The sequence below is a fragment of the Neopelma chrysocephalum genome, unplaced genomic scaffold (genome assembly GCF_003984885.1).
Source record: "Neopelma chrysocephalum unplaced genomic scaffold, ASM398488v2 Primary Assembly neopelma1_96671, whole genome shotgun sequence".
In the NCBI taxonomy this organism is placed as follows: Eukaryota; Metazoa; Chordata; class Aves; order Passeriformes; family Pipridae; genus Neopelma; species Neopelma chrysocephalum.
In genome coordinates this window covers 506,938-534,355 of record NW_020925316.1, presented here as the reverse complement: position 1 = coordinate 534,355, position 27,418 = coordinate 506,938, and the positions used below count along the sequence as shown (strand labels likewise).

At 42.3% G+C, this 27,418-nt stretch overlaps 1 protein-coding gene across 2 annotated transcripts in view; it reads left to right on the top strand.

Moving 5' to 3' along the window:
* The first annotated feature begins 1,045 nt into the window (after positions 1 to 1,045).
* The window catches only part of KIAA1958 (KIAA1958 ortholog), a 61,167-nt gene continuing 34,794 nt past the window's right edge, over positions 1,046 to 27,418 (top strand). For both annotated transcript variants that reach the window (XR_003538461.1, XM_027709011.1), the window contains exon 1: positions 1,046 to 1,105. The gene's annotated coding sequence lies outside the window, so the exon portion shown is untranslated. The remainder of the gene's footprint in view (positions 1,106 to 27,418) is intronic.

The window sequence follows — 27,418 nt, the reverse complement described above, 5'->3', positions numbered from 1 at the left end:
AGCAGCCGGCTTGGAAGGCTGATAGCCAGGCCTGTCTCCTTCTGGAGTGATATAACAAGGCAGAGGATAAAAGCCCAACTGAGGAGATGAGTAGAGTTTGCTTTGGCATGTGCCTTGCTTATTGTGGGAGAACCAACACCCAGAGAAAATGCTGCAAGCACATGGTGAGCCCTCACATGATTAATTGCAAAAAAATCCCAATGTGAGTAATGTTGCTGATAGGATCTGTAGTTGCAGGCAAATCAAGAAAGTTGTCATTTTCACAACAAATAAACTGCAGTTTTGATTGCCCTATATACAGGTGCAGGATGAGTGCACATATGTGTGTGCACATGTATACACTCCACGTAAAATTAATGCATTGTGCTGTACCTATGATCTCATTAAAAAAAAAAAAAAGTAACAGTAAATCGCGTATCTCTATATCTGCACGAAGCAACCGAGTGGCAGCTTTTTGGACACAGCTACTTTGAGTAACTCAGCCGCCGTTAAGTCAACAGACCTTCACCAGAGTAATAAGAATTACGTTATTTCATATCAGTGGAGAATGTGTTCCTTAGTGGGACAGCCCCCGTCTTCACGTGCACGCATTTCTCCTTGTTTTCAGTGGGAAGCACCCCTGCCCACGGCAACGCAGGGAACGCGGCTCCCTTCGCCCGTGTCCACGCAGAGCGGCACGGCGACCACCCCCTCCCTGGCCCCCGGGGGTCTGTGCCGCCCCGCGCCGCACGCAGGGAGGGGCCGCGTCCGTGCCCTGCCCAGCGCCGGCCGTGCCGCTCCTCCCGCCGCCCGCCCGCCCGTCGCGGCGCGGGCCGTGTGCGGGGCCGGTGTGCGGGTGTGCCATTGCACACTTCCTGCGGTGCGGGGCACCGGGAGCCGGTTTCCGGTGGCTGACAGGAGCTGGAGCCCACAGCTGCCTCCTCCGGCGCGGAGTACCACACACCCCCGCACACACCGCGGGAAGGAGGAGGAGGAGGAGGAGGAGGAGGGAGCGGAGCAGCCCCTCCGCCGCAGCCCCCGAGCGATATCGCGGTAACCCCCCCATGCGATACGGGCGGTGCAGCGCAGCCTCCCCGCCCCGCGCTCCCCGGACAGGCACCTGCAGGTACGTGACCCGCACCGTGTGTGTGGATGCGTGTGCGGGGGGGTGTGCGTGGTGCATGCAGCGCTGCCCGCCGCGGGGGCGGGCGATATTCCCCGTATCTCTCTTTGTGCGCAGCCAAGGGCTCTCCGGGAAGCCTCACCGGGCAAAGGCAAGGCCCCCCCGGCCTTGTGGCGGAGCTCTGTGCAGTGGCAGGGGTCAGTGTGCCCCCCTGGGCTGCACAGGGGGTGCTGGTGCAAGGAGAGGGGGTGGGGCAGGAGTGCCTGAGGGATCGTGGTTTGGCAGGACATAGGGAGCGGAGAGACACCTTCCACCCCAGCCCACATTGCATCCTCTTGGAAAAAGAAAAGCGACCTCCCTCCCCACACTCTAGCCCCCACTTTCCCTCCGGCTGAAATGGAGGTGGGCAGCCGCGGGGGGCCGCGGTTTGGGGACCAGGGGTCTGGCGGCTGCACCGAGAAGGGGGCAGGGGGCCAGTGCCTGGCGGTGTGGTTTGGCCCCATTCGAACTTCGGGCCCTCCGGCACCTCCCGCAGAGGGACACAGAGGGGTCTCTCTCGTTCCCAGCCCAAGCAGGCAGTGGGGTGAACTCCGGGAAAGGCAGCTCCTCACAAACTTGACTTGCCACTGACACGAGGCAGGAGTGATAAGGGAAGCCAAAAAACTGTGAATTAAGCTCAGAAAAGATGGTTCAGTGCAAAGGAAAAGAGTGAAAACGATGGGGAGTTACATTGAGCCTTCTGCAATTCAATTTCAGCTGTCAGAAACCGAGCCACTCTCCAGCCAAAGGAATAACTATGACCCATACGTTAAAACTCACCTTCCATCTACAGTGTTAATGGTTATAAATATCCCCGGAATGCAGCTGGCAGTTCAGTAGTACTAGATATAGAGTAAGGCTGTTTCCATTCAAGTGAATGAAGATCTGTCATAGACACAAAACAATATACCTGGTAAAATGACGTCCCTGTATATGGCTGGCTTTCAACATTTGAATTGTTTTCCGTGAAGTTTGCTTTTGCCTGCCTTCTCTGCCATTCCCCTACCATCCTTCTTGGAAATACACACTCTGCCAGCAGTGTTGCAATGGTAAAACTGCGATAGATGCTAAAGCTTGGCTTTGAACTGGCACAGACTGTAATGGTTTTCATTTTTCTGTTGATTTGAAGAGAAATGGGACCAAGCGCTTAGCATGCTTGATAGCAGCAGTGAGAATTTGCATAAAACACATGATGACATCCCTTTTCTACGTTCAGGATCACAGCTTTTCAGGTCAGGAACTAGGCTTGTTTTTCTTCACTTTTTTTCTCCTTTAAACTGAGTAACCCCAAAAGGCCTTTTCAGGTCAGGAGTGACCAGTTCCTGTTTCCCTCGTGGCTGCTTCTGTTCTCTGTATAATTCAGAGCTCAGACTGACAGGGCTGTATTCGTGTGGTAGTGCAATTAACCTAATAACCTCAGCCAGCAACATGCTGGGCCTGCACGCCTACCCCACAGCACATATGCATCGTTTCAGACTGCTTCCAGCTGACTGGCATTACCAGGAGCTGGGTAAAACTGCCCTGGGGGTCAGATCTGCCAGTTGTCTCAGGCTGATTTTTCAAACGTCATTTTAGGCTTGGCTAAACCTGTTTCTGCCCACTTCTAAAGCCACACAAAAGTCAGAAGTCACGTGGTTCTCACACTCACCTGCTGTCTTGTGCTCAGCCTGGCACTCAACCTGGCTAAATGATATCCAGGTCCCCTCTTCCCCTTCCACCTGTGGATTTCAGCAAAACACTGTTTTTCAACATTGTGCTCAGGTTTGTCAGCTCTTTGAAGTCCTTCATAGGTAAACTAATAAAGGAACATAATAGTTTAAAAACCTTGCACCCAAAAGAGTAAGAGAGAAAATAATTGGCAAAAAGATACTGTGTGATCTAAGTATTATCAGAAAGTGTTGAGGGGTTAATAGATGCTGTTACATGCAGCTTAAAACTTGTGAGAGAGATACACCGTGGAGTTACTATTTCTACTGTTGCCAGTAGCTAATCTCAAGAGTGTAACAGAGGTCTTCTTTGCGTTCCACTAAAATAGCTAGGTTTCCAGGAGGTGACCTAAAACTTGTGGAAAAACCGTTAAAGCTCAAGTACTTCTCTAGCCATTGTTAGCAAGCTGGTATTTCAGTTTGGCTTGTTGTTTGTTATTTTTGGTTTTTTTTAAGCAAATATAGATTGATGTTGTTCCTATGCAGATGCATCTATGCACTGGTAGTTGGTGTTATACCAGGAGGTTTCCTATAACTGAACTTACTGAAAGTTTCAAAACCACAGTATAATTCTGTGAATTTCATTCACGCAGTGATGTGGGTTTATAGTAATGAGTTCCTAAAGCAGCAGCAGTTTGCTGCCTTAGCAGTTCACGCCTGGCAGTCACCAGGGGCACCTCCCTTAAGTGGCCACCAAAGCTCCCCTTGGTGCCACTTTGGCTGGGCTGCCATGTGTCCAATGCATTGCAGCTCCACGGAGACTCCGAGAGTTTCAGCAATAGCATCATCCGGTATTTTCAGTTTCCCAGCTGTATGCCTCTCTGCCTCCCTTTCCTGTTAGTTGTAAAACGCAGACAGAAGAGGTCTGAAGGTCTTAAATGTGGACAGACATGTAATCCCAGCCTTGGCATTCACTTCCACAGTGCCACTGTGTTTTGACATCTGCATTCTGGGAGGGATAACCCGTCCATGCACGGCTCACAGAGGTGGTGTGAAAATTAACTACTCTTTGTAAGGCACTTTCGCAGAATGGTGTGTGGCAATTAGTCCTCTTGAGGATTGTTATGCATCTGGTAATTCAAGTGTAACTGGCTGAACATAATGCTCTGCTTCCAAAGGTTATCGCTGCACACCTCTTTGCAGAGTAAAGCAGGGTGAGATGAAGGGTAGTGACTTAAAAGTAGAGCACGTTTTTATTGTCTTTCTGGTACTTTTCTGTGAAAAATACTCAAAAATGAATGTTAGTTTGAGTCAAATATTTTCTTGATGGATCTGCATCATAAGTCCAAGGAACTTGAAAGACTTGTACCTTAGTACTATTAATAACAAAGAAGACCCATGGAGCCTAACTGCTTCATCTTCAGTTGCTTGACCTTGGCTCTGCTTTGTTGATTTACTAACTTTATTTATTGGCCGAGCTGGTGAATTCTCTTGCAAGACAGAAATTACAGCTTGTGGTCCCTCTCTTGTTTCCATGGCAACGAGTACACCTCACAGATTCCATAATGAGACCCTTGGCTGGCCACTGATTGTCTGCGTTTTTCTGGTTTGGTAGTTCCAGGCCCTGAAGTAAATAAAAGGTCTTGTTCATGTGACTGTCCAAACTGAAGCATTCAAAATGGAAACAGAAATCAAATAATAGATGACTTCTGCATGGTGCGAATGTTTTGTAACTTAGCCTCAGTCATACACGGTTGGGATGTAAGCAGATAGTGTTCAGTATTGTTGTTTCTTCTAAGAAGGGTATGGTGAAAGGGACCGATCCAGGATCTTGGGTTTAACTTGATCTTTGTAGAATATCTTCTGTGGCTGAGTGATATGTGTGCAAAGAAGTTACTTTGCATGATCTGGGGGCCATTCTCAGTTACAGGCCTTTTCCACATTTTCTGAGCAGTCGGTTTTTATCACAGTCCTTATGTTACTGGAGAGTTCGTTCATATTGCTTCAGAGTTCATTCATATTTATTCATTCTCTTTTCTTATTTATTGTTAAGCAATAGGCAGGATCTGCAACTTTTGTTTACTTGACTGATGTTAGCTCAGAGACATCACTTGAGTTCTTCACCCAGGCACCTTAGGGTTTTAGTCCTGTGAAAAGTTATAGGAACAAAAGTTTTCCTTTAAGTGCAGAATCATGGGATTAGGTTCATGGTATTCACTGAGTGAGCATTGTGACATACTGCAAGTTTCTATTTCCATTGTTCAAGGTAATTATTTTCTAAAAGCAATCATTGTACCTTAAATATTTTACATATGTGGTTTACAAATAGTATCTAAGATCACTAGAAGAGATAAGGGAAGGAAAGAGATTCCTTTCCCTTTTTCTCTCCAGCTTTGTTTATTTCATCAATTTTTTTCATCATTCTTTTTGTATGGTCTGCCTGGTTGTTTTCCTCTGTGATTTTCGGTAAACTGAATGTCTTTGGTCAGTATGGACAATCAGGCAAAAAAACCCCACTAACATTTTTTCAAAACAGATACATAAACATAAAGCAGTGATCGAACATCCAAACACACATGATAATTTACTGTCATCTCAGCTCATCTAGTCCAGCTGACGAAACTCACCAGCACTATAGTTAGAAAGCTTTATTGTTCAGTCCCTTCACCTATGAACAGCTGCATCTTAATGAAAGCAATAGGCAAGAAACATATCCATGATATAATTATCTTCTATAGCAGTTTTTTTCAGAATGCATGTAAAGCTGGCAGCAACTGAATTTAGTAATTTCAAATTTCTTTGTCTGTCCTGTCATGGGTTAAGGCTGAACGAAAGAAAAAACATTGATGATCTAGTAGGTTTACATTTTGTGAGGGGCTAACAAAAAAGAAAAAACTCCTCAAGACAAAGAAAGGACACGGGGTGTCCAAGCCCCTTTGGAGAAATGTCTCAAACGCTCTTAAATGGAGCAACTGGAGCCATACCATGAGATGTGCCATAAGATACGTGACTAAAGGAGTTCCATGAGGCTCCATGAGATGTGTGGATGGTGTGCTGAGGGGCCGGCTGGCCCTTATCCCTGCAATCAGCCAGGTTAAAGGAGTAATGTTAAGGTGACTTCCACCCTTACGGAAGACCCACAGTCTTTGTAATCTCTTTGTTACTCCCGATATTCCTCATTTACATATAAATTGGCTGCCACCCCCCACCCCACTTAGGCACGGAGGAGGGGTTGCCCGAAGCAACCAACGTAAAAAAAGGACAGCGAGCTACTGTTAGATGAGACTTCAGGACATCAAAGACCCCCGCTGGCTGGCCCAACGCTGGATCCAGGACCGGTGATCTCTCTCTCTCTCTATTTATTTTCCTTTTTGTCAAAGTTTGTCAATACAGCCATTTGCTAACCGTGTGCCTTTGTCATTTTATTAAGCTATTGTGAGTTTTCCTTCAAATAAAATTGTTACTTGTTAAAGGACCACCAGTGTTGTTTCACTGCATCTCTAGCCAAAGGTATTTTCGAATCTGAGTCACTTTCCTTCCCCTCTTGTTTTGGACAGTCTTAAGGGATACCGATGGTCTACCCAGTAAGTGGGGAGGGAGAGCTGGGGAGTAGCCTCTCAGCTATAAGCCAGGAGAGGTTTGAGCAGTGCCAAGAAAACGGCTTTCCAGGAAAGGGCAGCTTGACTGCTACCCTGTTTGAAGTTGGTATCTCCCTCTTATATAATATAGTCTATTGGTATGGTATATATGCTTTATCACTATGCATTATTATTATTATTATTAATAATAATAAAATGATGATGTTCTATTCCATAGTCAGATGAGAGAAAAGATAGATCTTGCAGAGAAAGTGTCTGACTTACAGGGTGAGAGAGCCGTGGTTCTGCTGGAATCTGTCCTGCTCCCAGTCCTATCTGGTGTTTTCCCCAATGATACAGTGGAAGAAATAACTAACCTCCCTCTGTGTTGCACCTGCGTGGAGCATGAGGCCAGAAAGAGACACAAAGACATGAGAGCACAGATTCAAATTTCAAACTCATCTCAACAGGTTGGAGATCTAGACTGGAGATGACAGAGTGTGAGTTGTAAAACTGTGTTTACCAGTTGTAAAACTGGTTCTGCTCTGTGGAAGGTGAAAAAAATGCTGAAATTACAAGATGGGTAGCAATTTTTTTGGTGTTGGTTTTTTGGTTTTGTTTTGTTTTTTTGTTTGTTTGTTTGTTTGTTTGTTTGTTTTTAAGAAACAAGTGCTCTGCAAAGGGTAGGGAGTAACTTTGGTCCATGGCCATAGTGGATGGGAAACAATAATTTTTGGTAGGAGGGAAGGTCAGGGCTAGGCATCAAAACATGTGCATGATACAGTGTGATGTGGGGATGGATGTGCAGAGAGATGTCAGTGGCATGAGAAGGAACACACTGTGGTGAGATGAAAACACTTTTTAATTGGCATATCTTCAGCTTTGTCCTTGTCAGGGTGCTGAAATCTGCCTGGAAGCCATCATGGTGCAGAAAAGTGCTAAAACAGTTAGAAACCTCCTCTGTTTTTTGAACAGCACACTAGTTGGTATTTACACCTTATCTGGGCTGCAGTCAGGTACTTCCATGTACACTACAAGTTTCTAGAATGTCAGCCAAAATTAGGGAAAGATTAGCTTTTGGTATACACCTCGTGTTTTCTTAACTTTTCTGTTTGTCTCCTCTTCTTAAACCTGAAGTCAGAGACTGTAATTTCTATACTTCTGCTATCTCTGAAGTCTAAGTATGGAGGGGAGAGGATATATTTATGTTCTCTGCTAAGTGTTCTCCTGAAGCTCTAGAGAAAACCCTCATCGCCCTGTGATAGTTTGCAAAATCTGCTGCAACACACCATAAGGAGCCAGCATATTTTAGCTGGTAACACTCCAAATGTCATAGCTTAGAATTTGCAAAATATTGCAGCATGAAAAAAATTAATGAACTATTCTCAAAATGTAAAAGCTGACACTTTTTTTTTTGATCTATGAGATTTTGATCCTTGCTATTGAGCCAGCTTTTCAGAGAAGAGACTGCACTACTCATTCAGTGGAATGTTTTCTGTTCTCCATCATGTGGATCATCCCTACAGCAATCCATAGTCATACCAGGTCATGCCACTTTACTCTGTGAAGTTAAATATCTACTCAGATTTTGTTGTAACTGAACACTTCTTATAGAGTCGGGGGTTTTTTCATATTTAACCAGGAAAATGAGTATTTCCTGTTCAAAATTTAGATTTCATACGGTCTTTTTTAGCACTGTTAGGGGAAAGAATAATGTCTGGTTTCTTTTTTTTTAACGTTCTTAACTATGAAAACAAGGGTGTGTTTTTAAAAACCAAGCTCTTACAGAGCCAGCTTTAAATTTTCTAAACCCAAGAGACAAACATTTATTGTGTAACCAGTAGATTGCAATTGAAACTGTTCTATAAAGTGGTTGGCATATTCTTTGCCAGATGTGTGTATCCTAGCAATTTTACCATGCTTGATGAGTGTTGATGACTTAATTTCAAACCACTCAAGTTTAACATTGCCATGTCTGACTTCCAAAAATACAGATAACTATTGTGGAAATAAACTGGTTAAAATGAAGTGTTGTGTTTGTAACAATTGGTTATTAACTATCCACTGTCAGGTGGATCATTTCCAAATCTTCCAGATTTCAAGTTACATTTCAGTGTAGATTCTCCTTACATGTTTAAAACTTGTACCTCCAAGCCAAGACATGCAAAAAGCCCTCATGCAAGTAACCTGTGTCCAAAACCTCTTTCAGTTAAATCCCATTTTCTGCACACAGCTTCACTTCATAACAGTATACAGCTAAGAACCCCATAAATGGCAGATTTTCTCCGAACTCAATATTGTGAATTAAACAACCAATGTAGGACTCCACCCACTTTGTCTGACCTGGTGCCTGGCATCACCCTGAAAATCAGGCACAGTGCTGAGTGTTTTCTGAACAGGCAGTGTGGTTTGATAGAAATACTAGTGATGAAGATTTTTTGGCAGGGGAGAGCTGGGTCAGATATTCTGATTTTACAAATCTGTCTTGATTTGAGGAAGACAAGATACTTATTGTGAGGGTGAGTGGAGGAAGCCAGAAAATTATATTTGGAATATATATGTATAAACACACAGTAAGTAGATTCTTTTCCCTTTGTCTAACTGTAAATAGTCTAAGAGTTCAGTCCTGTAACATATTAGACATTATGGCACTATGCAGCAAAATACAGGTGAGTTATTCTGCCACAATTAATGCTTGCAAGTTTTAGTAGATAATTGAGTTCCACTTTTTTCCTTTTTTTTTTTTTTTGTTGTTGTTGTTGTTTTGTTTTTGGTTTTTTCCAAATAGTCTGTGAATATGTTTCCCCCTCAGCTAGTTTTTTCCCTCTGGTTAGATAATCTATTCTGAAATAATGAGACTGATTTCAGTATGGAAATACACAGAAGCCTTTCTTAGTTATGCATTCACATGTATGGAGAAAAAAAGGCTGTCTGGCAGAGAAAAAAAATTGTAAATTTGGATTTACCATTTCTTTTGGACCACAAGAGAATACGTTATACAGAGCATCGCACATAAGTCATGTTTTGGAACAGGTCCACAAGATAGTGGAGCATTACTGAAATACAACATCAGGCAATTTATATGGAGGGTGGTTATTCACCTGCCCCTTTATTTGCAAGAAACATTCTGCACTTAAATTGAGCTCTCTTCAATATGCTGCACCTGCTTTAATGTACTGTGTTTGCTGTATCCATTGAACAGTCTCATAAAGATGGTCAAAATTTGTTTTGGTCTAGCCAGGAGTCAAGGAGAAGTAGCAGCTCGGAGCCATATAGCAAAGATACGCACAATTAACCATTGGAATTTAATTATTTTGTGTTTGTGTGTGTGTGTTAACATTCAGTGCTCTCCTGTTGGATAGTTAACTCTGTAAAGCTAAGTGGCCTCTTTCCAGTCAGGTGTCCCTAAAACTGTCTTCACCTCTGCTGACCTCCTAGATAGTGATTAAACTGTTTGGCTGTGTTTGATTAGCTTAGTCTACAGACCTTTTAACTGGTGCAGAAGTATTTACATGGGATAATATTGTGAAGATTAGGATGGAGGAAGTAAAAACATGGAACCACTTCAGCAGGTTTTATGAAACAAAGATGTATGAATCCAGCACGTATCTGTGTATTTTAAAATCTCAGGACTTGCCCTTTGGGGTCAATGTTTTATTTTTTCCTCTGGAGGAGAAATCGCTCCTTCAGTGGAAGACAATGGTTTCCCTCATTGCAGCAGTTCTCTCGTGGCTCTGCCCTGATGCTGGTGCCCTGCCCATGGCTGTGAGATCCACACTGGGCATGAGGAATATGCTTTTTAGTAAGGTAAGAGCAGAGCAAATTGCTCTGTGTTTTACTTCATTAATATTGATGTGCTACCACTGTCATAGTACAATTAAAAAGCAGTCTGAATGAGCACATCTAGACATCGGCTGTTTGGCGTCTTTCCTTGTCTGCCTACACCTGTGAATTTCACTACTTGCCTACACTGTGTTGTGTTGGAAGATAGGTTTGCTTGTTCCCTCTGGCATGGCTGGAGTAAATTTGTAACATCATGTTATGTCTGTCCTTTTCATTATTCCAAGGGAGTTGCCAGTCCTTTCAGTCTTTTTTCCTCTCTTGAGCTTTTTGTTTGTTTGTTTTGTTGGGGTTTTTTTGTAGACTGTAGCTCTTCAGAAGAAATTGGGGTGATCAGTGCATGTTCCCTTTCCTACTAAGGTCATTCTTCACGGGGGACTTCATTTTGCCTCTTGGTAAGGAGATGGAGGGCCATCTGCATGTGGCTCTTGAGACTGCTGTGAGGAGGAAGGAGCTGGAGTTTTTGTGTAAATGAAGTTCTGCCCTGGCCCTCACAGATGTCATGGTCAGAGTTTGGGAACTGGATTGGCAAGTCAGTAGGAAGGCTTGCAGGACATACCTGGTTGCCCTGGTACCGAACAAATCTTCCCACATAATTAAGGCAGCCTTTGGTAGACTCGGGGTGGGGGGACGATAAGTGAGAACACCCTGGCTGTGCAGAGGGACCAGGACTTTTGTGTGGATGACCCTAGCGTTCCTCTGGGTTTTGTGTGGGTTGCTGATCTTGCACACTGCAGTTTGGAAGTGCAGTGAGTTTCTTGTAGTCTTACATGGGCTTTTTGTTCAGGGTGTCCTGGTGTCCCAGGAAAAGCTTCTGGGACTGGGTTGAGCAGAGGTCTGCAGCACTGACTGGTGTAAAAACCTCCTCACAGCCAACCAGCAACTGGGAGAGTTGGACCCAGGCCTCTGTCATGATTTAATCCCAGCCAGACATCAAGCTCCTGCTTGTTCACTCCTTCACCACTGGGATCAGGGAGAGAATTGGAAGGCTAAAAGCTAGAAAACTCGTGTGTTGAGATAAAGAAAAGTGTAATAGGGAAAGTTTGTGCACAAAGCAAAGCAAAACAAGGAATGAATTCACTGCTTCCCATGGGCAGGCAGGTGTTCAGCCATCTCCAGGAGAGCAGGGCCCCATCATGTGTAATGGGGACTTGGGAAGGCAAACATCATCACTCCAAACATCCCCCCCTTCCTCCTCCTTCTTGCCGAACTATATATACTGAGCATGATGTCATATGGTCTGGAATATCCCTTTGGTCAGTTGGGGTCACCTGTCCTGGCTATGTCTCCTCCCAACCTCCCATGCAGCCCCAACTTCCTTACCAGTGTGGCAGTACGAAAAGCAGAAAAGGCCTTGGCTCTGCGTAAGCCCTGCCCAGCAATAACAAAAACTTATATATATCATCATCCTTGTGTTCAGCACATATCCAAAGCACAGCCTGATACGAACCACTGCAAAGAAAATGAACTCTACCCCAGCCAAAACCAGCACAGCCCCCATGACTAATGCCAGAGCCCTCTGTCAGGAAGGTCCTGCTCACACATCAGGAAGGTCTGCTGTTCTCATTGCAGCATGCTCTTTCATGAATTAATGCTTTCTCCCTAAGGCATGAGGTATATTGTTGAAGTTTTACGGAGGGTCAAATAAATTAATAAGGTAATCTGCACGATTCACCTTTCCTCTCTATTTGATGACCACTTTGAAAGACTCTCAGAGCCCTCGGCGGTCTAGCAGTTTCCCCTCGTGACTGTTGTACAAGTGTGATCCTCTCTGGTTGCATTTGTTCTAAATGCTGCACTACTTTTAATTATGCTCTGCCTGTGCCAGCTACTTTTTCAAAAATAATAGAAGTGTATCACTTTTGCTGAATTTATAATTATACTATAAAGAATTGAGGAGGATGTCAAAGTAAAATTTCTCTTGATGTGACATGTTATTTGAGAAACAATGTCTTGGTTTTGTTGTGTGGGATGTATTTTTTTTGCTGGTTTCTGTCAGGGGACTAACAAAAGAAAGCGGCATTACCGTTTTTCACGTGGTTTGACCATTAGATTGTTTGGTAGAAAGTATTTGAGTAGGCGACAAATTGAATTGCTTTTACATTTCCAAGACACTTAAGATAGAAAATAGAAAAGACAGCACTAGATAAACATGCTGCATATATAATAATATTACTGCTAAGGAAATTTAATTCAGTCTTCAGTGATGGGTTTGGGCAGATGTTTTGCATTCAGCTAGAGATAAGGTAATGTATGCAGTGCAGTCTCAAGTAAGTAGGAAGAGAATGAAACTGATATTTTGCATTAGTTGTGTATTATTTATTGTATTTGATAGAAGTGTAGAGCAGACACCTGATACTAACTAACACCATCTGCCTGGTATCAGAAGAGTAGGGCAGTGCTGTCTGGACTTTCTGTGTAAGAGTTGCCTCAGAAAAGCTTTTATTTTGTAAGCCACTGCTTTGCCAGTGTTTTTCTGGGTAATTTGCTTTCTTTGCTAAGGCTGCAGTTCTGGCATTAGAAATCAAGGCTGACATTAGTAGTTGACTGCTAGTGTGCAATGGTCCCAGTATTTTATATCAAGACAATGAAAAGCAGTGGTTATGATCAACTGCAGTAAGAAACCAGTATTTTTGTTCTCTGAGGGCAGGAAACTGCAAGAAGACAGTTTTCACAGAATCATAGAATCAAAGAATATTCTGAGTTGGAACTGATCAGGATCACTGAGTCTGACCCCTGGCCCTGCGCAGGACACCTCAAGGATCACGCCATGTGACTGAGAGTATTGTCTGAATTCTTCTTGAACTCTCTCAGGCTTGGTGCTGTGACCACTTCCCTGGGGAGCCTGTTCCAGTGCCTAACCACCCTCTGGGTGAAAAACTTTTCCTGATATCCAACCTAAACCTCCCCTGACTCAGCTTCGTGCTGTTCCCTTGAGTCCTGTCATGACTGGTCATGAGGGTGAGTTGATCTGTACCTGCCCCTCTGCTTCCCCTCCTGAGGATGTTGAAGACAGCAATGAGGTCTCCCCTCAGTCTCCTCCAGGCTGAACAAACCAAGTGACCTCAGCTGCTCCTCATACGGCTTCCCATCCAGACCCTTCACCATCCTCATTACCCTCCTTTGGATGCTCCAAGAGCTTAATATCTTTTTTGTATTGTGGTGTCCAAACTGCACACAGTATTCAAGGTGAGGCTGCTCCAGTGCAGAGCAGAGTGGGACAATCTCCTCCCTCAACTGGCTGCTGATGCTTTGCCTGATACCCCCAAGGACACAGTTGCCCCTTTGGGCTGCCAGGGCACTGCTGACTCAAGTTTTGGAATAGTTTGTTATGAGAATATACTGTGGAGGGGAAGAAAGCCACAAGTTTTGAAAATATCCTTTACTTGAGTGCTCTGAAGAGATAGGTGTCAGTAATATCCTTAGACAAAGAATGAGAGAAGAATGAAAACAACACAAAAATACAAAGAAGTTTCCAGCTGTTCAAGTCATAAGTAATCTGATGGAAGAAATTATCTAGTGCACTGGGTAATCTGGTGGTTATGTTCCACTGTGGTGTTTAAGTGGGAGGGTGAGGTGGCACTCTCAAACTTGAGTTTGTCTCAAAAGCCACATGGCTCATAACTGATGCTTCCAGAAGGAGCTTACTGTATTTTGGTATAAATCTCTTAAGGGAAAACCAAGTTTTGAATCAGATTCTTTGGATGGGAGACTAGTTTCCTCTGAAATGGTGCACTGCACAGTAGTCTGCCTTGGTTCTGTCCACTCTTCATCCAGGTACCCCTGTGGTAGATGTGAGACACAAAATACCCTTCACCACAAACAGAGCTAAAGCAATAGTTTTTTTTAGTCAGAGAAGGTAACAGTATCCAACAGTGTCATTTTGGGGCTGGTACCTTAGTCAGTGGTACATTGAGGAGAAGGGGACTACAGCTAAACATCAAAAAGACAAAAATGGGCAATGGAAGGCCTACCTCGTGCCGGCCGATGCTTGTCAGGAAGTGCAGCTTGCTTTGTGTGGTGCATGTGGCCCTTGTGCAATCCACTGCACCTGCAGCATGCAAAGCAATATGCCTGCATTCTGCTGACAGGAACGGAAAGGTTTATTGCTCTTTCTTGTGGAATGCATTGCTTGTGTTCATAAAGGTTGCTGATGTGCATGCTGGGGATTGAGTGGGCTGTGAGTGCGAAGTTTGAGATGGTGGGGGAGAACAGTTTTTCAGGAACTGCTGCTATGACCTGTCTGGCTGCTTCTTCACAGTTAACAGAGAAGGTTGTCTAGAGACTGCCATAAAGGGGAATCCTTGATTTTCTGTGGCAAGGGTGGTTTGAGAAGATTTACAGGGATTGTGAATTTAATTTTAATAGGTGTCTATGCATGTTGGGCTCACTAAGAGTGCTCTAAACTGCTCCCTCTCTGCTGTGTGGCATGGGGAACACTGATCCAGCACTTGCACCTGACCAAAATCCCCCCTGATTTCAAAACCGTGCAGGCCATCACACTAGTAAGTTACATCTTGTTATGTTAACCTCAGTGACAAAGGGGTTTAGTGTGGCATTAATGGGAAAGTGCAAGGAAAATCAAATGAGTGCCCTCATTGTACATCACTTAGGATCTGGCATATGACTTGGCAGTGACATGCATGGCAGCAGCATATGCAGTGAAAGTGCAGGGAGGGAGCTCACGAAGTTGAGCCAGGCTCGAAACCTTCACATTACCTTCCACTAGTCCCTCTGGACGAACCTAGATGTCTCACATATTTCTCCATGCCTTTTTGCCTAATGGTAGAACTGCTAGAAATGCTGAGTCAGTCAGATGCTATGAGGAAGCGTTAAGAAAGTTACAGCCACATGTGAGCCTTGCTGAAACTGACAGTGACTATTTGAGTTAAACAGCTGGGAAAAGGGTGAATTTCTCGATAGTAGTTTTTAAAGTGGGTCTTTAACTTTCTGTGGAAGCACTTGTTAAAGCAGAGGCAGGTGACAGCATTGTTCAGTTTCACTGAGCAGTTGAGTCCAGGGATAATACTAGAAGGGACTTTTGTTTAAATATATATCTGTGTTTTGTTTTTTTGCTAGTCTTTTTGCTGACATTCATTTCTTCAGTCAGTCTTTTCCTGATGTTAACTGCTGGTACCTTGGACATTGTACATTACTGGCATCAAAAATATTTCATAGGTAACAGAAGTGAACTGCTTGTTTTTAAAGAAAGAAACTAATAAATACAGTACAAAACCAAAACAGGGAACCCTGAATGATACTGCTCTAGCCAAGCCCAACATTGGATGTTGCACAGCTATGGCTGTGGTTCAGATTTGCATCCTATTTGAGTGATAAACATTTGCAGCCACCCAGGTGAGCAGGTCAATCTCACCAGGAGCACCACCTGCCTAGTGGCAAGGTAGTATCTTATCTAATGCTCTCCCCCTCTCTTGCCCCTTGCCACTGGCCTGAGTGGCCTCCATGCATTGGAGGACAATGGCAGAGAGGGTTTCTTCTGTTGTATTTTTGCATGGTTGGTTCTTCAAGTATCACTTTGAGTTGCTGGCACAGCACCAATGCTGCCTGCCAAACGATGTATTTGTCCCAGAGGCTGGTCTCCTTCTCCTTGCCCCTCACTGCCCTTCTTACCCAGTCTGTTGGATTGGATTCTGGATGTGAACAATAAGAAGTTTACCTTTAAAAAAAATATTTTTAATGACTGATTAGCAAACACAGAGCTCCTAGCTATGAAATGTTTAACTTGTGCAGCTGTGCTGTGGAGAGAGAAATTTTTTGACTGCCCTTTCCCTATCTATCATCTTTCAAAAGTGTACAGCCAAGAGATTTTCATTTCTTGCCTTTTTATCTTTGGCAGATTTATCCTTGTGCTGTACAGCTATTCTAAACACAAGCCTTTTAAAATGCTCTGAGAAGCCTTATTTTTGTTTGTATCTCTTTTAGAAGTATTCCTAGCTCCATTTGTTCCAGTCTGGCAGGCAGCAAGTAGGCTAAATTTCCCCTCACATCTGTGAATGTTTTGCTTGCTTTAGCAACCACAGGGATAGACTTCTCTCTAGTGTGTTGTTGGTGCAGCTTGAAATGAAAGCTGGTTTTAACAAAGGTTGACGCACCTCCATCTCCAAAGGCCAAAGTGAAGAACATACTTTGTTTTTAACTGCTCTTAAAGCAATTTCATAAAAGACATTCACAGAATCACACAGAATTACAGAATCAACCAGATTGGAAAAGACCTCTGAGATCATTGAGTCCAACCAGGCAGGGAACAGAGCTGTTCAGTTTTGTCTCCTGCTGCTGCTGGGCTTTATGAAGCTGGTAATGTGAAGCTTGCTCTTTGCAAGTATATTTTGGGTTGCTTGAACTTCTCAGATGTCTTGTGTTTTGTAAAGCCTTTGAGTGTTTTGTTTCAGTGCCATTATTTCTATGAATGTTAGTGGTTGTAATTTGGCTACAAAGAGGCACAGTTAGAGAAGGGCTAGCATTCATGCCCCATCTGAAGCAGCATTTCAGTACTTGCATTTCCACTCTAGTGAAATGGTTAAATTTTAAAAGGTGATTGCAGAAAGGTCAGCTTGTCGATATTTTAGATGGCGTAAGGAAAAACAGGTATGTCAGTCCTGCAAGATTTAAGTGTTTTCATCTGTCGGGCATGGCAAAATATCTTTTTTTAGCACTGCAGCAAAGTGTGGGTCAGAAATTGCTTCCAGCCTTTTGTCTAGACAGAACCAGGGCATGCTGAGCCCCCCAGGACAGTAAGTGAAATGTCCCCTTCCATTTGGCACACTAGCAAAGACCCCACATAGAGGGCTGCTTTGCTAAGGGTTGGTTCACAGCATTGTCTTTAGCTTTGTACATGTCATGCAACTGTGGCCAGAGGTTCCAGCTTGCTCTGGCTCTTCGGTGTAATCTCAGTAGACAAACGTTGAAACCTTAGACTGAACTGTCAGCATCAGGAGCGCTAGTAGGTTGAACATAGCAGGGACTCTGCGACTTTTTCAGTGATTGCAGTGGTAATACTCAATCAGCCTTCCCAACCTTCTCTTTGCTGCCAACATGCACCTTTTACTAGCAGTTGGGCAGGTGGAAGTGTGTGCGTGTGTGTGTGTGAATGTATGACTAGACTTGCCCTTCAGATCTGGAGGATCTGGTTTTATATTTCCTTGCACACAGCAAGTGACTGTTGAGATGCCTGAAGGTAAAGGTGAAATGCTGTCAGTGCAAAGCAAGGGTGAAAATCAGCTCAAGGCTTAGATGTGATGTAAGGCAAGGGGTAATTGTCCCTCTGGCTTCTTTCTGAGATTGCAATGGATATTGCAATTCGCAGCAGGGTGAAAGGGCATCTACCTTGGCAAAGTCAGAAGAAGGGCTGTCTAGAGAGATGTGACAACAACATCACTGCTGAGTTTCGTGGTAGTAATTCTCACTACTCCCCTCCCAACTGTCACTGGTAACAGTTTGCAGCTGGAAGGAGCCAGCCAAGTTTTCAGACACCTAAAAAATGATGCAAAGCATTAATACAAGAATACACAATACAGATTTTTCTGTTTTGGACTCAACATACTAGTAAATAGTCAGCTACTCTGACTGAAGCAGCTCTTTCTGAGACAAGATGAAGCTGTCCAAGCACATTGCCAAAACAATCCTATTGGAAAAATATCAGCAGAAATTAAAGAAAACTGGTCATGGCAGTTCAATACACTTAGCCCCTGTATAAATGTCAACATGTTCTTTTTCAACCTTTCTCCTTTTTGATTGGTTTTTAATTTCTAAATAGAAGCCTGTGTCATTCCTCAGTATAATTCCAAAATAGCCCTTCTAGATTCTGTTTTATTTCTCCAAACAAGAAATGACCAGGTATCTGCTGGATCTGCATGAATAGGTAAGTGTGAGAGACCTGACTGGCTTCAAATGCAAATACACTCCATGACACAGTTGGGTGAATGAGTATCTAGTGTGTGCATGTCCTTGCAAGAATGTTTTCAAATATTAGATTAGTAATTACATATGTTATAAAGCTCTGTGTTACCTAGACTGTGATACTCAGTTATTCTTGGCATGTTTTTCAGTGTTTGTCATCAATTAGAGGTTATTCATATCTGGAGAGAGTTAGAAGAAATTAGATATTGATATCAACATCCCTGGAATGCCCATAGGGTATGACATTTCAGCTTATATTTGTGGGACAAAGGTGTGGGTGTTTTTGTCCCTTTTTTTTTTTAATGAGCAAAGGCTGTATATTTTCTACTAGTTTATTCGAAGGCTGGACTAAATGCAAGCACAAGAAAGAATTAGTTGAAAACCTTGTGAAGTTGATACAGTAAAGTATCTTCTGATATCTTTGAAACCTACTGTATTTTAAGAAATATTTTGGTTTATAATCTGTCATTTAGTTGAGAAGAGAGAAGAGAGGAGGAGAGGAGAGTCTGGAGTATCACAGATGGAAAAAATTATATTTTTAAGAGTTTTTACATTTGGTGTTGTCTTTGGAGAGACTAAGAAGTTTGCCTGGATGCATTTCTTGGAGGAGGATAATGGAGGATAAATACCTTCAAATAAATTACTATGCTCCTGGTAATTACTTTCATTCATCTGTTTTTACTAGCCTGCATTTGTCCAGGGCCATTTCTCACTCTAATGAGATGAACCAGTACGAACAGAAATGGGTAATTTTGAAAGGAATTTCCTTATCTATTTTTGGTACAATAAATCCAGTACTAATGAAGCATAGCAGGGACAGACTTTAATGAATCACAGAATCACGGAATGGTTTGGGTTGGAAAGGACTTAAAGATCATGTGGTTCAAACCACCCTGCCATGGGCAGGGATGCCGCCCACTAGATCAGGGTGCTCAGAGCCCCATGCAACCCGGCCTTGAACACTGCCGGGGATGGGGCATCCACGGGTTAATGAAGACATGCAATGCAACAATGTAACAACATATGCAACACTATGTTGACTTTTTTTATTACACAGCCGTTTCCATTTTACCGGTTGAGTGATTTTTAAAGTCATATTTTCACTTGCTTTACCAAATATTGGGCAGTGTATGTAGCATATTGTTCTGAACTCCAGTTGTCCGAAGGCTACAGTTCAGGTTCTGAACCTCCAAGAGGACATAAGGGAGAGTTCTTGAGACTCAGTCCTCCATGATAGACAGAGCTCTTCTTCCAAAGTCTTTTGCATGCCAGCTGCCAATGCCTCTATATGTAAAACATGAATATTCTGGGGTTTCTCTCTATTTCTTAATCATGCACCATCCCTAAATCTACATGTTGTACATGTCAAATCTTGCACTAATGTTAATAAGAACTATGCTTGCTTGAGAATACACATTTAGCTCTTTTGGCCAAAGCTTTGGAACTTGCCTAGCTAAAGCTTTCATCAGGGTTTTAGACAGTCAGGGTCAGGTTTTATAGATGCTTAGTTTACATGTCTGTGTAGACCTCCAAAGATCCCATTTGGTGCTTGTCCATCCTTTTGATTGCATAAATGCTTCTAAGAACTGGAGCCTGGGTTGACTGAGCCAGATAAGGTCAAAGGGACCTTTTCCATGTCCAGCTGTTCAAGCCTCTGTAGCTCCAGTCCCACTGAACTCAGACCTGCAAGCTTTCGAACTGCAGTGCAGAGTGGCCTGGGGAGGCTTAGTCCCTCAGAACTTCATGTTGCACTGTGACCCACTCCCTGCTTTCTCCATCAAGAGAACAGTAGGTCAGGCTTCTTGTCCTGTGGGGTTGCCACCAACTCCTCACCTATATGTGGGTAAGCATTATAAGGTGTTGATCTCTTTGTGTACTTTCAGGAAACCCATCTCAGTAATCTTAAAATGTAATCTATTTTAAACCTTGGTTTAATTTTAATTTTAATCTGAATTGATCAGATGCTAGAGGCACACAGCTAGATATGTTTCCAGGGATAATAGAAAACTTGGCACATAGTTGAATGGAGCATTTCTAATTTTTTTATCCTATGGCTGTTGACTACAGGTTGTTACCCAGTATTTCTGTCTGGCTTATATCTGAATGAAAATCCTTGCTGGTGCATTTCTAGGGCAGCTTTCATATTACTTGTTTTTCTACATCATGTCAATTTCAGGTCTAGGAACTTTATTAGGGAGTTGTTTGCATGTGATCTGTTATACACAGTTGGATACAAACCTACCCATCAAATAATCTGCTATTTTTATGCTTCTTGTGTGTTTTTCAAGTCCATTCTCCAAGAACAACTCTTTTCTTCATGACAGAGAGTTTTTTAAAAGATTTTAAAAAGCAACTGCAGGACAGGATGTCAGTCTGATGCCAGTGGTTTAATGATAGCGATACTTGTTGATATTTCAAAAAGCACATTCTAAAGACAGTTTGAGAATGTTTTTCTCGCTGAGGATTAAGTCCTTGGAAAATCATTTAACATCCAAAACTATCTTTGTGTCAAAAAGAGGGAAAACTTAAACCCTTAAATTCTAGTATAGAAAGCAGAATTTCATCCTCACACTGAAATGCTGAGTTTCTGCAATTGTTCTAATTTTCTGTAGGAAACAACTCCCATGTATTTTGTAGATAGTTAATACTGTGGTTTCACTGACACTATTTAGGCAAGTAGTCCATGTTTTTAATATTGCCATAGTGGCAGTATTCCAAATTCCCTTTGGTTTAGAAAAGCCTTGAAATGAAATAAATCCTACAAATAAAAAATGCAAACCAAATCTGGCACAGTAGAGTCTTTCATCCACAGAAGCCACTTGTGTTTGCTAGTAAGGAATAGCATGGAATAGTTAAGTTGTCTGGGCTGGAACTGAAGGCATTGGTTTCCCTCTAAGAAGATGGGAGAGTTTGGTGTTCATAATTTTTGTGTAAGTCAATGTTAATATTCCTGTTTTCTTTTTAGTAAATTATGCAGACTTTCTCTTAATACAATTTGTAGGAAAATGAAAGGCCAGGGAAAACATCTTGCCTTCAGGCTGTGTGTGCTTCATTCCTCTCATTGTAATTTTAAAAGTAAAGAGGGTACACACACTTTGTTGTAAACTCAGGAAATGATGTGTTTTGAAGATTTTCCAAACATGTGGTGCAATTTTTCCATTAAAGAATGATTGTGACCTGCACGCTGAGGCAAATGTTAGTATGTCTAATGTAATGCAGTTTTATATCCAGGTCATGATAAGAAATGGTGTGAAGACAGATGCAATTTTGAAATGAATTTTAATTAACAACACAAAATATCCAATCCATGGTAAATAAGCTCCCTGGTAACTTGAGAAAATCTAGACTTTTTCTTCCCCCCCTCCCACCCCCCCCCAGTGATCAGCACCTTGAAATCTTATTGTTGACATACTGCTCAGTACTTATTTTCCAGAAAATGTGTTCTTTCTTTAAAAATGTTCTTTGCTAAATACAGAGCTAGTAAAATATGAGAGATGGCCAAGATTGACTTGAGGCTACAGCAGAACTCCCATGTTTTTCTAATCCTAATGCGCAGGCACCTTCTCAAGTACTCCTCTGTTCTGTCCCATTGGTTGCATGGTGTAGCAATGTGCATTGGTGTCACCATCACATTTATGCTGATGTTGCCATCAACACTCATATTGACAAAGCTCATGGAGGCACTGTGAATATCAGGTCTTTAACCTGCACTGCTTCAGCAGAACTGTTTAACTATTATGGTGTTGGCTGGATGCAGAGCTCCTTTTCACTGTCATTTTTGCCTCTTCACAGAGCAGGTTTTATCCCAGAGGCTCCACATTTAATGATAGATGCACCTGAGAGTCCCTGCTTGGTCATTGCAAGACCCAGTTCTGGCAAAAGCAAAACCATGGACATATTGTGTTTGCTCTGGAAAGTTGTGTTGCAGCTGTCACACTGTTCCCCCCATCCAGCTTGCTTTGTGAGTGATGATGCCAGGTCTTGTATAAAACATAGCTTGCAGTCATTAAAAGTGGAGATAAGAATTTCTAGCACTTATAATAGATACTGGATTGAGAAAAATGGAGAAAGAAGTCTTATTCTTGTCTTCCTTACCATGCCTCAGCCCTTCTCTGAGAACTACAGCTGTGGCTTTGGGCTCTCATAAACAGTTGGAAATTCCTGGGTAAAATCTGAACCTGGACTGGAATCCAAACAGCTCCAAACATGCTGTTTCCAGAGCTGTAACACACCTCTATAGCTGCATTTGACCACAGCCTGCATATTTACACATGATTTGAAAAGCTCTGGAAAGAGCTTTTAGAGAGACATCTGTGGGCAGGCACTACTGGATGTGGGGTTACCCAGTCATGCCGAGTTCCTTCGCAAATTTGTTAGAAATAGAGCATGGTAAGTAACTTATCCTGCTGGCTTTTTATTTTGATTTGGATTTTTATATTATATTTTGGTAGACAAAATGTGAACTCAAAGCAAGAGAATCAAGATTACTAAAGGGATTGAAGGACTGGTGACTCAGCTAAAAAATGCCATCTACCAAAGATAATGATACAAAAATTATATGAGTTTAGAGGCATATTTGAATCAGTTTTGGTTTGCCAAAAAGCAGATATCAAAATTACAGGATGACAAAATCAATTAGGTTGGAAAAGACTTCATAGCGTCCAATCTGTGACCAAACCACCACCATGTCAACTAGACCGTGACACTGAGTGCTATGTCCAGTCTTTCCTTGAACACCTCCAGGGACAGAGACTCCACCACCTCCTTGGCCAGTACATTCCAATGTTTAATCACCCTTTCTGTGAAGAAATTCCTCCTAATGTCCAACCTGAACCTCTTGAGAGGTTTGGGTTGAGACTGTGTCCTCTTGTCCTATTGCTAGTTGCCTGGGAGAAGAGACTGACTCCCACCTGGTTACAGGTGGTTACTGAGCTCAATACAGTCTTCACCTTGGTAGGTATTAATTAGATCAAGCTCTTCTATGCAAATTTGATGGTGGATAGGTTGGCTGTGTCACAATATCTATTTCTTTCTGTGCAACAGTGGTCCTACCTGTATTCAAGGAATGAGCAACAGTGCAGTGATAAATATGTCAGAGCTGGAAATGTTCATTTTGACTTTGCTGTAAAAAGACACTTTATGAAATAGATGGATTGGGTTTGAATGTGTGGAAAAGTTTAGTGTCAGACCCATTATAACCTCAATGGAAAACAGAGCCAATTTCAAACAAGTGGTACTTGCACAGTTTTCCAAGGGATTAAATGCAGGGTGGATTTTGCAGTGATTGTCATTCACTGTTCCTAGTGGAGAAAGCCACGAGTACAACTGAGAATGTTTGCCCTTGCCACGCTTTTGCTCTGGGGAAGTTTCTACCATTCTAAGAATAAATACTGGAATGAACAGTGAGTATATGATTTGAGCTGTCCCAGCTGGATTATTTTTATTTTAAAAGTTTTATTTATATAGAAGCATTCCTAGTATATATGTGTTGGATTATACATACGTTTGGTCATTTTTGGCCATTGCAGCAGGCAACATTCTGAAATGTAAATGTAAATTTGATAGGAGCTCAAAGAGAGGCAGGGCTTGATTCATCCTTACTTCAGGAGGAGTCTGGTGCTTTAGGAGTTCAGTTATGCAGGACTCAGTTTCTGGGCTCATTCAAGGCTACGTAAAACTGGTTGTGTTTTCCCTGCATCAAAACTCTGCCATTTTTTGAAGTGCATTGAAAATTGTTATATGGGAGCAGCCTTCTGAAAACTAGTTGGAGACATGATGAAGACTTGATAGTTCCTTTCTACTCCTTTTCCCTCTCCAGGCTTAGAATATGAGGTATAGGCAGAAATAAATCCACATAACTGCACTTAGCACACAGTCACGCTCATTCAAAGGTACATATATCTGCAAAAAACCCCCAAAACCAGCAAGCCCTGAACAGTTTTCCAAGAGTGTGCTTATTTATTAAATAATAAATTAAATATTAAATTTATGAAATTCTGACACGGAGATGCAACTTGAACTGGAGTTGTGAGGCAGGGATGACACAAGCAAGCCAGATTTCATCAGAGGTCCCAGCAGTTACAAATGCTGCCCCGCATTGCATGTTGGTGAGGTGAAACACTGAATTTGAATGCAGCTCAGGGAGTGTAAGTAGAAGAGGAAATGATTTCCATGGTAAGTCCCTGCAGTTCCCCTCAGCCTGTGTCAATAACCTGGGAGCACATAATGGTCATTGGATAGTTCATCCAACAGTCTGTCAGTCCACAGAACTGCTAGTCCTAAAACTTGCTTTCAGTTTTCAGTCTGAAGAAACACAGATTTCAATCCAGGTCACCATCCATGTTGTATCTTAGGTCTTGTATCTCACTGTAGACCACAGTAAGAAGTGTCTGCGTTAACAAAATTAATTAGGTTTTACTGAGGCTTTGAGAGAAATGTTCAGGGGTGCACTTGCTAAACACTGAATAGAAAAAGAGGATTTCTCTGTCTTCACACTACTTAAAGACTATCACTATGTTTATAGTATTTCGTGCTTTCAAAATCCTAAAATCTCCTCTTGGTTCAGCTGTACACTGCTCAGTTGTAAGCAGCGTGGAGTGTTAATATTTTACAGGGTTACTTTAGTGCTACAGAGCTTCTGTGAAGTGCATGGCAAAACATGTCCTTTATGGGATATGTGAGGAAGAGACAGGGTAAAAAAGATGGAGAGCACTGTCAAGTGACCCTTCAGCCGCACTGTACAACAGCAAGGCTCACGTAGCTCCTGTTTAGTAGGTGCTGGGGAGGAAAAGAATACAAAGCTAGAAGCAGTGGTGCCTGTAACATTACATTCAGATTAAGGATAGAGCCCCCAAACAGTTCCTTAGTCCCTCCTGCTGTCAGTGGATGAATCATTTTATCTTGTGAATGAGGCAGGCTCTTGGGAGGCTCTTAATTGTGTGATAGTCTTCCATGTGAAAAGGCAAGGGAACCCGCAAATGCTGTCCCAGCCAAATCCTTTTCTCTCTCAGCCAACTGAAAGCGTTTCACCAGCAAACAGGTTTTGCTGCTTTCCTCTGGCTTGTGATGACAGCTGCAGCTGAAGGCGTGCCACACTTGGCAAGGAAAGCATCTAACCTGAAGACTAACTTAGAAGAAGCTGCAGCCTTGTGGAGCGAATGTGACAGACAACCATGAAATTTTTCTGAATGGCGAACAGCGTTAACTACCCAGAAACATGTGTATTATTTTTTCTTTCCTCTACCCCCTGCACCCATCTCTCAGGAGAGCATTCTTGGTGCTTATTGTTGATAGAATCATAATTGTGGTTCATTGTGGGTAAAACTCTGTCCTGCTCATTAAGTAGCAGAGCTCCTAATGACTTCAGAAAGCCCAAGATATAAGCACAGAAGCTCTGAAACACAGAAGGGAAGTCACATGCTACATTTAAGTGACTGAACTTATGTAAAATGTGGGATGAGCCTAGAATTGTGGAGGTGGAAAATTAGCATGAAGGTTTTGTTTTGTTCCTACCGTGCATTCCTATTTATTTCTCGATAAATACAGGGATAAAAACATAGACAAATAGAATACGCTTAAATAATCTGGAAATAGTGATTTTGTTGAGGTGAAAGGTTGTTTTCCTGTAAAGATACCAGCTGGAGACTGTACAAAAGTGATAAGGAACAGTGACAAATGAGCATAGCTAGAGGAATTACTCACCAGTTTAAGGATACGTGACATTGCCAAACTACCTCACAGGCTTGCAGAACTTGCCAGAATTTGTGAGCCTTTCCTCTGTAATATACACCCTTTTGTTTTCTAGAGAGATGCTCAATTAAAAACATGTTTTCCTAACTAAAAGGAACCATGTGCAGTTTGTATCAGAGATGGAAGGCAACCCCTTTTCCCCATGTAAACTGGAAGACCTAGTTGATTCACACCTTGCCTATAAGGTGTCATTATTTTCTACATGCTTGTTTTCTCTCCCTCTCTGCTTCTTTTTGCTTCATAGTCTTTCTTTCAAGGAAAAAGTAAATTCAGTAATATTTGGGTTGACATAAGAGTTTTGTACTCTTGAAGTCTACAATTAGAGAAAATGCACTGACCTATTCCCAGTCCTTCCAGTTTGCTGGCCTGTTTTGATTGAGTAGTTGTCCATCTTTGACAAGTTGATGACATCCTTAGCAGTATCAGTGGAGAAATCAAAACACTGGGGCAAAGAGGCTGAGCTTTAACTCCCCTGTTAGTAGGATTTCCCTCATGGGAGATAGCAGAGAAGGTGATTGATTAACAGTGGCATGATTTTGGGTGCTCTGTTGCATGGCTGGGGCCCCCAACATTTGTGGACCTCTATCTGGGTTAGGCTGTAGTTCCTGCTGAGTTTACTTCAGCATCTTACTTTATGAAAGAGAAATACTACAGGTAAACCTGAATTGATGGCTGGCAGACTTGTGGGAATGCAGCAGGACGTTGTGGGGTCCTCAGTACTACTCTGCCTTCTCTGGTGAATTGAGACTTGGATTTCTGCTGTTGTTGACCTCAGTCATTTATCAATGCTAAGCACTTGGCTTAAGAAATGCTAGTAATAAGAGAAGGCCTAATATTGTCCATTAGCTAAAACAGTGAATGAGATAGATACTTACACCACGGTGGCTAAACTTCTAATGCTCTCAATCTGCTAGCTATCAATTGTGTTTTCTTACTTTTAAGTAGGAAAAGATAGGTCTTTCAAGAAATGAACCAGTGTTTCCCCTTCAAATGGTGATGAAGTAACACCCTGGTAAGTTTGGACAGGGTGGAGGCTGAAAACAGAGAGGATTTAAAATATTCTGAGCTTCTTTTGCTAGTATGAGAAAGCAGAGTCCAAATGCTTTCAAAGTTTTTTTGAATGTAAAAGCTGTTAAAATATTGCCTCTCCATAAAAACTCTTTAACAGGTTTCAGCTGTTGCAAGATTGGTTTGGAATCCATGATGTTTATAATGAGTAAATGCAGGGGTATTTACATGTCTTTTAATGTTTTAGGATTCAGGTTTTGGAATTTTTATACAACTGTGTGATTAGAAAGATTATTTTTTATTATTAACGAAAGTAAATTTTTGCATTGTAGTCTTACTTGAGAATCTTTGACTTCTAGAAAATTCTCAGAAGGATCAGTCTTAGCATCATGTCCAAGAGGTTTGTTAAAGTAGTCCTGGCAATACTGTTCCCTTGAAAAAAATCAGCATGGAAGTGCCAATAATCAGTAGTGGTAATAGAATTTCAAACATACATATGTGTGATGCAAGTTAGTCTGAATCAACTTGTCTGATATTAC